This window comes from Rosa rugosa, chromosome 1, assembly GCF_958449725.1.
Source record: "Rosa rugosa chromosome 1, drRosRugo1.1, whole genome shotgun sequence".
NCBI classification, from domain to species: domain Eukaryota; kingdom Viridiplantae; phylum Streptophyta; class Magnoliopsida; order Rosales; family Rosaceae; genus Rosa; species Rosa rugosa.
In genome coordinates this window covers 1857210-1868324 of record NC_084820.1, presented here as the reverse complement: position 1 = coordinate 1868324, position 11115 = coordinate 1857210, and the positions used below count along the sequence as shown (strand labels likewise).

Genomic DNA, 11115 nt, shown 5'->3' with positions numbered 1-11115 from the left:
TTTAATCTTCTTCTCTTCAGTTAGGTGGTCGACCGTCGACGTTCTTTGTCTCTTTCTTTGTTTGTTCACGTCGTCAGTCCTCCTTCGTTTCTCTTTTCTTTTGGTATGGTGGTCTTCAGTCACTATATATGCCTGAAGAAGGCAGATCCATGGTAGGGGAAAATACAGAGAGAAGCGAGTGCCCACTACCCATTGGCACGTACGTTGCAAGTTTATTGGTGTCGTTTGAATTAGGGTTTAGGAATTAGATTAATACCTTCAATGAGCAGAATTCTTATTCTACATGTTGGAGTTATTTATAGCCAATAGATTGAACCAAACTAGGATAGTCACCCTAACCCTACTAGGATTAGAGACATGATCCAATTAGGACTGGGTAATTTCAATATTTCCTATGTACGTACAATTAAGGAGCAGCTGGGACAGACGAATTTAATAGTTCTTTGCCAAGTCTGGAATATGTAGCTCGGATCTTGCGGCATAACAAAATTGGAGAAAGAACTGAAACCAAGATTGGAGTTCCCAAAACAATTTATTGTAATAATGAACTAAATAGTGTATTTAAAGGCAGAGATAAATATGAAAAACAAAATATACAATATAAAGATCATGTCCTATCTTCATGCTCCTGGTCTCGCCTCCGCAGTAGCCGATTTTCTGGTACCCTTCATGTCATGTCCCAGGTGCTCCTTGATTGTACGTAGGAAATATTGAAATTAATTACCTAGTCCTAAATATTGGATTAATTGTGTTTCTAATCCTAGTAGGGTTAGGGTGATTAATAGGGTTGAGCCTATTGTGCCAGATATTGCAGAGTCTCACGAAATTAAAGGATTCGGCTTACAACATTTTCTTTGAGGACTATGATCAAAGTAACTCTCCTTGGAAATTTATTTGGAAAATGCAAATTCCCCCAAAGCTCAAGACATTTCTGTGGGTTCTCTGTCATGGTAAACTTCTCACCAATGCTCACAGAGTTAAAAGGAATCTCACCCATGATGATACTTGTCCTATATGCCGCAGCAATAGTGAGTCCCTTTCTCATCTGTTTAAAGATTGCCCTGCTGCTGTTAATGTGTGGAATTCTTTCACTTTACCTCAGTCGGTCAGATTTACTTTTTCCATGAGCTGGGAAGGTTGGTTGCAGGCTAATCTTCTTTGCAAATCCAAATGTAATGCTGGGAATCTGTGGTGCTCTACCTTTGTTTTCATATGCTGGTTCATATGGAAATGGAGGAACAAGCATATATTTGAGGCTCACTTTCAAAAACCCAATTATCCTGGTACGATCATAATTGCTGCTATCTCTGAATGGAATAATGCTCAATTGCAAATTGACTTGAACAAATCTTATTGTCTTAACCTTCTGGATTGGATGAAACCTCCTTATGGAATCTACAAGCTAAACATTGATGGTAGTAGAAATGGGCTTTCTGGAAAAATTGGTGCAGGAGGGGTTCTTAGATGTTCTAATGGTTTATGGATTAAGGGTTTTCAGATAAACTTGGGCATAGGTGATGTCCTAGATGCTGAATCTTGGAGTCTTTATTATGGTCTTCAACAAGCTCTTAAATGCCACATTACGCATATTGAAGTTGAAACTGATTCTGCAATTCTGGTAAAGTTAATCTCTGAGACTGATGTTACTCTTCACCCCATGGGCTCACTTATTTGCTGCTGCAAAAATCTGATCAGAAACTTTCAATGCTTCTCCATAAGGCACATTTACAGAGAATGTAACATGGTTGCGGACTGCCTTGCTAAGCAGAGCATCAGTCATGCTTATGGGATAATCGAGTTTGATAGCCCTCCTATCCATGCCTCTCTTGCTTATCTTGATGATCTTGATGGAGTTACTCGGCAAAGACGAATCTCTGTTAGGCCTAATAATAGGCCAAGATAGCTTGTTTCTTTAGTCTGTTTCGTTTTTCTGGGTCTTTTTGACCCCTTGCTTACCAAAAAAAAAAAAAAGGATTCGTGCCTTTAATTTGCGGGACAATACCCACGGGCCACGGCAGCAATGCCCACGTTACCTTAAAACGTCGCCGTATGCGATAGCCACGCAAAAACGTGGGTCAAAGCCCACGAATGAAAATCTCGTCGCTTTTGCCTTTATATTTTGTGGTGCCCATAGATTCCTAAACCCTAATCCAAACGACACCAGTTAGCTTTCAACGTCGCAATGGGCTGTGGCCACTCGCTTCTCTCTGTATTTTCCCCTGTGATTGACGACGTGAACAAAGAAAGAAAGAGACAAACAACGTTGAAGGTCGACCTTACAGAAGAGAGAAGAATAAAAAGGATTGAAGATGATGTCGACGGAGCTCGTAAAGTGCACGCAGCCATGAAGCGCCTCATGTTCGCCGTCGACGGTGGTAGTAGGCCTGAAGACCTAACAAGGTTGACCGATGGCATACCTGAGGTCGAGATCAACCTGTCCAAGTGCGTTGAGTATTTGAACAGGATACATGACCAAATTGTTGAGCTAAAACAAAATAGTATCAAAAAGAGAGAAGCAAAGTGGTCTGAGCTTCCTACTGAGCTTCTAGAGTCCATCTTGAAAAAACTTATACCTTCTGAATTTGACATCCTTGGCTTTAGAGATATTCTATATTTTAAAGCCGTCTGTCATTCCTGGAGAACCGCTGCAAAATCTTGTAGCTCTTACGTTCCATTGCCTCGAACTCCATGTCTCTTACTTCATAACTACCAATCCTTCCTCTTTGATCCCATTGGAAAAAAGATGCACAAACTCAGGAACGTCTATGACAATGGCAATGTTTTTGGTGACCTTCTTTCTTGTACAAGGTGTGTGGGTTCATCACATGGGTGGATGGTCGTGTTTTACAAAGATTCAGAATTATCAACGGCACATCTTCTTAATCCTATTTCAAGAGCCAGCATTCAAATCCCAAGCATAGAGACTCTTGATAAGCACAGCTTCTTAGAATGCATCTCTAAAGGTATTGTTTCTTCCAATCCGTCTAGCAACAAGAACTTTTTTGTGGTAGTGAAATATGACAGGAAACTAGCATTCTGGAAGCATGGAGACAAATATTCATGGACAAAGTTGAATGATAATGTGCATTATAAGGATATTATGTTTCACGATGACCAATTAATTGCATTATCAGCCACAGGGTCAACTGAGATTTGGAACTTAAGGGAAAGGGTACTTCTGGAACCTAGGTATATTAAGGACTCTCCTGCTCGCAGATCAGTTACAGGTACCTATTTGGTGGAGTCATTGATGGGTGAGATTTTATGCTTGGAACAAAGTGGTATCGGTATGACTTCACAGTTTTTGGTGAGAAAACTAAATTTGACAGCAGACAAGTGGGAGAATGTGCAAAGTTTAAGCGACCAAAGTTTATATTTGTTTCGTAAACAGTTAATGCCACTGCCGAACCCATGTTTCTTAGAGCATCTCCAACCATTTAGTCATAAGCCAAAGCCATATGCAAAATTTGACTCCCCTAGTGTCATCACTATTCATTCAATTTTTCCATCTCCAATTTAATAAATTAATAATTTTAGAGAATTAATTAACTACAATATGAATTTATATATCATACATAATTATGTTATATAATATATCGTCATTAATTGATTAAAAAAAAAATTATTTATTTTTGGGAATCTATATATTCGTGCCACGTGTCAATGCTATTCAGATCCGATATTTTATCTCTATCTCGGTTGAGATTTTATTTACCACGTGAAAAAGAATGAAGTTTGGAGGAGATTGGAGATGTTTTGGAGTGAAAAATTATGAAGAAGAGGGTTGGTATTTATAGAAGTTGTTAAAGTTACTGTTCCAACGGGCAAAAAACATTTTTCTGATTTTTTAGAAAATTTTCTTTTATTTTTTCAAATTTTTTTGGGTTTAAAACACATTTACTTTATTATTAACCGTTGATTTTAATCCATACAATTTTTTGAACCGTCAGATTAGATATTCAGTATATATATATATATATTAACTTTTTTATGTTTAGAAAGATTTAATCTGGGCCTTTCATTTTAAATAGAATTAATGAAGTTGAATCTGGGCTGTTCGATATATTACCGTTGGAAGACTTCCGCCCGTTCTGCACAGCCGGGCCCCATGTGTCGGCTGCATCTCCAGCGCGTGTCTCGCGCGTCAGCCACTCCAAAGCCGTTATTTTGTCGTCATCCGCGAGTTGCTTGTGTCTTCTCCCTCTGGCGCGTCATCATCTTCAGCTGCAATTGCAACACATGCAGCCGGGGCCCACCATTTCTCTTCCCTCCCAGAAATGGCTTTCGTTCTACAAAGTGGAGTCAAAATGACTCAACTTTTGGCTCAATCGTCAAAATGGCTCTTCCTTTTCAATGGTTGGAGATGCTTCCCACAAAAGCCAAAGCCATTTTGGCTTATGACGAAACCCGTTGGAGATGCCCTTAGGATCTGAAAAAAACTCAATCTACTTCGACACAAAGGATAAAGATTATGGAATATACAACCTTGAAGCAAAAGTAGTACGTTCGATAGAGTCATTTGGCGTACGGTTTAAACCTTATACTGTAAGACCTGTTTGGATTATTCCTAATCCATGGTGAAGTATTTGCAGATCGGTTGTATCTTTTCTTAAGCATTATTATTAAGATGAAGTTTTTTTTTTTAATTGTTCTGAGAATAAATATGGTTCATTTATCTAAGTTCGATTCATAAATGTTCTGACATTTTCATTTTGAAAGATAATTTTTTAAACACAATAAAAGAGTGTATATGACAATTAAAAAATTACAATATGTTAATAACAATTTAGGGTCGGATACAAAGTCAAAGAAACTTCGTCACTTTTCTAACATTTATGTGTGTATGCTTGCATCCAAAAAGAATAAACCCTAGGGAGAAATCCGGCTCTCTCTAGGCTTGATTTCTCTTGAAAACGACAAACCCAGTGATGCATTTTCAGGCTATTCTTCATCATCAGGTCAATCTTGTCAATCTTCGCTGCCCTCCCACTTCACTTCTGCAATCTTGCTCCTACGTTCACGATTGGATCTAAGAGAGATTTTGAAGGTTTTTGGCAAATGATGTTGCGATACTCGAGGATACACATTGAAGAACTAGATTGCTTGTACTGGGTTTGCTATTGACAGTGACTCTGTCATTGTCACAATCATTAGGGAGAGACTTTTCCCTGCAACTTCTTCTTTGGTTAGTGTGGTTTGCTCAGTGACCGGTTCAGGGAGATATGACGGCGATGGTGGTTGCCAACAAGGGAGGAAAAGGTGATAGCGGCAACGATTGTTTTGCTAGGGTGCTACCGTGTTTGAGTCTCTCTGGCCCAATGACTGAAAAATCGATAATATTCTCGAAATTTTCGCGATATTTCCGTTTTTTTAAGGTCTTGATATATCTTTGACTTACCAAGAGAATATCGGGAGAAATTTTTGAAATTTCTGGAAATATTCAAAAATTTTGCGATATTTCCGGAAATATTCAAAATTTTCGTGAAATTCCGAGATTATCGCCACCTCTTGCGATATGTGGCTCGTGAAAACTAGCCATTGTCCTTATCCAATCCGACTAAACTGATAACATTTAAAGAGAAAAACTTTAAAAATTTATAGGGTCATGTATTGCTGTTTGTGTCTTTTCCCTCCATGCTTATAAATCTTCTAGGTATCTAATTTGCTAACTAGTAAACATTTGGGCTTTGGCTCTATTAAAAAAAAAAAAAAAACTTTTCTATGTATTTCAATGGACCATTTTCTACTTCTTTTCTTGTTTATTTGAAGACCAATTTTTTTTTAATATGTATTTAATTGTAAAATATTATTATAATGATAATTAACTCTCATAATCTCCTATTTAAATCATTTTTGAGAATTCTCAGGTAGAATTTCATATCTTTGTCATGGTCAGTGTATCTTATTATATATACTCCAAATTACTACAATCATTATACAATTAAGTTCATCAAACACTTTTTTTTAAATATTATAGGTAACTGATCATGTAAACATTTCATGAAAATTCATTAATGATTTCCATGTTACTTTCTAAATTTCCATCATTTTTTTCAAAAATTTACTTAGATCGAAATTTTATCGATATTTCCATCGAAATTTCTATTTTTTTGACTATCGATATTTGATATTTTAGTCCTTGCTTTGGCCTGAGCCTTTGCCCAATTTAGGGTTTAATTGCTGCAAGTGCAAGATTTAATTTCAACTTTCTAGATATTATGTTGTTTTTCTTAATTATACGCTTGTTTTTAAATAAACAAGCTTAGTGAAACTAATGAGCAGTGTTAATCAGGTCTTTTATTTTGCTTGATCTAGAGACATGATCCGAGTCGTGGAGTTGATGTAATAAGCCAATTCTGGCAGTTATTTATGATAGTTGTTATAAAGTAGAGAGAAGATGAAGAGAGAATAGTTGAGAGGAAGTAGAAGTGTTATCATTCAGTCTCATTAGCCTCCTTTATATAGAGGTAGGGTTTACATCAAAGTACATAACTAATGAGTATTTACATGGACATCCACATAGATAATAATATTTACAACACTCCCCCTTGGATGTCCACCAATGAATGATGGTATTGGACGCGCTTATTGTTGCCTCGTTAAAAACCTTGCCAGGTAACAAAAACCCAGTGGGACAAAAATAACCCTGGTCGAAGGACAAAAAGAGCACAACGCGCATATGTCCTAGGTAGCATGCTTCTGGATGCTCCCCCTGATGAGAATCTCCCCCTGATTGTTGCAAGCCTCATTCATGTATGCGATAAGCTACATGTACCATGTATAGTAGTTTGATGTGTCTATCACTGAAGTGAGACCATGTGTGCTTTGCATATAGGGGCTCATCACAAAATTTCATACCTGCAAAGTTAAAGCAATACTAACAAAGCTAGATGATTTTCAATAAGCCTTACCTCATATGATAAGGTTAGAAAACAATCTCATATGCTCAAAATCATACACAAAGTAATAGCTAAACAATATAAAGAAATTGACACATTTAACTTCGTATAGTTTAAAACATTGAAAAATCATCATGGCATACCTAGCCATACACATCAATATCTTTGTGTATTGATACGTCTCATCTAAGCTCTTCAAGAGCTCTAAATAATTCATAACTTTTCGAAAGTTAGAATATGTTGCAACATTATAATCATAATTCGAATTCGATAGTAGTCTTGTCATAGTACTCATTAAGGCAATTTAGATCTCGTTGACTAGAACGAAATGAGTACATATGAGCTAGCTTTAGACTCTTTGATTCCATGAGTGAGCTTCAGGCTCTTTCAACCATTCATGGTCTTGCATTTTGAATCCTTCAAGGATTTGATAAGCAAAACGCTTATAATGACACTTTACTTTTGAGATTTTGCTTTTAGCAATGTGTCTTTAAGATCTTCATAATATACGGTGACAACATGCCATAAATCTCTCGTCAATATAACAGCTATATGTAACACTGTACTTATAGAAAATTGTCATTCGTATGAGGGAAGATATTCATAATCTCATGTCTCGATAAATAGACATTGTGTCATAGTGATTTATCTTCACTTTTGATAAATACCCTTTTGTGCCATGCAGGGTTAAAGGTCCAAGTATTTCATCACGTTTCAAATATTCAATTTCATTGGAATTGCCTCTTTCCAATTTGGCCAATAATATACTTTGTCGACATTCATGGTGAAACGTGGTATAGCATCAGTACAGCCCTTAATGATTTTTGGTAGCTATCAAATATAAATTATCATCGATGATCATTAATCATAGATCCCACACATTCTTATATGCATGCATGCTATAATAAGCTTATTGATATTGGGTACCCATGCCACTTCTGGGGCATACATTGTCGCTTCTAGGACAATCATCACTCATAGATGAATCATGTAGAGAATGTGGATCATTTTACTTATAATCTCCTGTAGAGCATTATAGGGCTTGTATGAACTTTCCTCTTTGGAAGCTTATAACTTTAGACCTGGTGGATACATTCCACACAAATTCACGCCGTTATTTAAATGACAGTAGTCTTTCCTCCCCCTAATGGCGGGAAGACTGTCTTATTTTGACCATGCTCAAAAGATGCATTCAAAAATCTATCACTTTCTTTGAAGTGAAGATGCTCATTGGTTGGTGGCGAGCCCAAACCAAGATTTAGGTCAAAACATGCTTTATTCATTAGCATCAACCATATTGATTTATTATTGTATCACTAAGACATCATTTCCTAATGGCATACCTACACCCTCTGTATGTGTAGCCATATTAGGAGTTGTGATATTGTTTAATGACATTCTCTTCAGGAGAATCATGTCAATTGGATACACTTGCATCCCACAAATCAAATGGAGTCTACATTGTTTGTATTAATATGGTTGGTCTCTGGGACTTTAACCCAGGCAGATGCCTTTGCACTTAGCATATAATTTTGTCACTATCTTTTATCAAATCACTAGCTTAGATATTTCTCAAGATCAAATTGAGATGGTGGATAAATATCTCACACCAATTCATGTCGTTCTTCAGGAACAATCTTTCTCCCCCTCATTGCAAGAGGAATGTCTCATTAAAGTGACAACTTGCAAATATGCGATAAATAAACAATCTGCTTATGAGTAAGATTAGCAGTCATCAAACTTGTAAGTGATTCCACGCAACATGGTAGACAAAAGATGACGTAATCAATCATGCCAAATAGTGTATTTGGTTCAATGAACTTCTGGTTCATGATATTACATATATGCCTCAATTTATTGTGAAAATTCGATACAGTATATATCCGATCGATGGCATAAAGGCTTCTCCAACCATATAGGAAGCAATTAATGCAACAATATTTCAAATTCGGTAACATGATAGTAGCTCATTGGGAGCCATAAATCAAGATCTACAACTCATGATATGAGTGTTACTAGGCCTGGCATTTGAGCCCGTGACCCGCAAACCCGCCCGAAACCCGCACGGTAAAAGCCCGCACGAACCCGCCCATTTATTAAATTCGTGCTTAGAAAGCCCGCACGCAAAAAGCCCGCAAATTAACGGGCCTTGCGTGCTAAGCCCACTGGAACCCATTGGAACCCGTTTACTTCCAAACAAACCCACTCCGACCCTTTCGACTCAGCAACTCTCTCTCTGTGGAACGCAACCCTGAATCTGAGCAGTGAGCACAGCAGCCTCCCATTCATTTCCGTCACCCAAATCCCAACTCTCTCTCTCTCTCTCTCTCTCTCTCATCTCTCTCTGCGCGCCCAATTTCTCAAGGTATTGGATATGTCTTTGCTTTGGGTTTTCTTCGATTCCGTGCAGTTTTTGTATCTGGGTATTGCTTTTTATAATCTGAAATCTGAGTGTGTATCTGGGTTTGAATGATGGAGTTTTTGTTGTGATAGATTTCTGGGTTTTTTTTTGTGATTTTGTACATCCCAGTTTGTTGAATGATGGAGTTTTTGTTGTGATAGATTTCTGGGTTTCTGATCTCATCATGTCCAGTTTCAAAGCTTCTGCAATTTGAATTTTGTTGCTGCGTGTTTAGTTAATTGAACACCCATGCCAGTTGACAAAGAGATGGAATTTGAATATGGTTGTACTGTTGTAGCATGTTTTTGTTGTTTATATGAAGAACTAGAAACTGAAGGATCCAGATGAGTTTATGAGATTGGTTGAAGTTTTTGTGCTGAGTTTCCTTGCCGTGATGGATGATCTGCATAGAGTGTGGTTTCTGCTTTAAAGGGGGAATTTGTAATCTTCCATGGTTTCTGCTCACTTGTCGGTCTTTTCCATGGTTTCTGCTTTAAAGGGGGAATTTGTAATCTTCCATGGTTTCTGCTCACTTGTCGGTCTTTTCCATGGTTTCTGCTTTAAAGGGGGAATTTGTAATCTTCCATGGTTTCTGCTCACTTGTCGGTCTTTTCCATGGTTTCTGCTTTAAAGGGGGAATTTCAACCTTCCATGGTTTCTGCTCATTTCCCAAATTCGTCATGTATTGTTTAAAGGGGGAATTAATTTTAAGAACTACATGTGGTTGCTTTAGTGCTTATTCACTGTACAGAATGCAACATAATAGCTTCCGTTAGCATGGTATATATTTGGTTGATGTGGAATTTTATGTTGATTTAATGGATTTGGAAAAAAAAAATTATATACATAAGTCTTAATTCAAGTTGCTTAAAAAAAAAAAAAAAAAAAAAAAAAAATCTCTTAACGGGTTTTTAACGGGTTCCAACGGAAAACCCGCAAACCCGCCGGGTTTAGCCCGCGAAACCCGTTAACTTAACGGGTTTTTACCGGGTCGGCCCGTTAAAAACCCGGCCCGTTAAGAACCCGCACCGTACCCGCACTATACCCGCACGTTGCCAGGCCTAAGTGTTACCTTAGCTTGAGTAAACATCAATTGTGAAATATTAACAATTGGAATGGACCAAATTCATTTTGAACTGCAGGCCAGAATGATATACTCAAATGTGTACCATAGGTGACACACGCCCAATTTTTAATTTCCTCACATGTGTGGATGTTAGGGCAGTATTTGCATTGACTCATGATTTTTCTCTTGCCATGATCCACTTCTAGTGGCATTTCATGGTATAGCCATGTCACTCGGCTTTCTTATCAATGAGTTCCATGAGAGGGGGAGGTTATACATCTCTGGTAATATTGGAGGCACAAGATGCAAAAAGACAATAATATGTGCTCTTCTGGAGCCATCAATCAGATATGTAAGATCTTAGATGATTGTTATATTATCTTCATGACCATAACTTAGAAATGAGGGACTTTATATTGTCATCTAGTGAGTATGATCATTGAGGAACTTCAAGTCCTCATGTAATTAAGGATCAAGAAACTACAGGTTCTGATCTCTTTTAATTACAAAATTCTCGATCACGAAATTGGGTTTAATGGATCACTTTCTCAAAATTACTGATGAGGACAAAAAAAAAATGATATCAATTTGAGAAATGACGTACCTGAGTTCAAAAGATATACTCATTGTACTCGTTAGTTAAGTGAATAACCAACAGTTGAATATATGCTTACTTGTAAATTAGTGTCTCGAGTTGAGGTTAACCCAACTTAAAATGCTATGATAAATTGTCTATATATTCACTCAAA

The 11115-nt window shown here is 37.3% G+C and overlaps 1 long non-coding RNA gene across 1 annotated transcript; it reads left to right on the top strand.

Moving 5' to 3' along the window:
• Window positions 1-8919: 8919 nt before the first annotated feature.
• LOC133726940 (uncharacterized) lies at window positions 8920-10119 on the top strand. The gene is made up of 2 exons (XR_009854951.1): window positions 8920-9264; window positions 9462-10119. It is a non-coding gene; the product is annotated as an uncharacterized LOC133726940 (long non-coding RNA).
• Window positions 10120-11115: the final 996 nt, after the last annotated feature.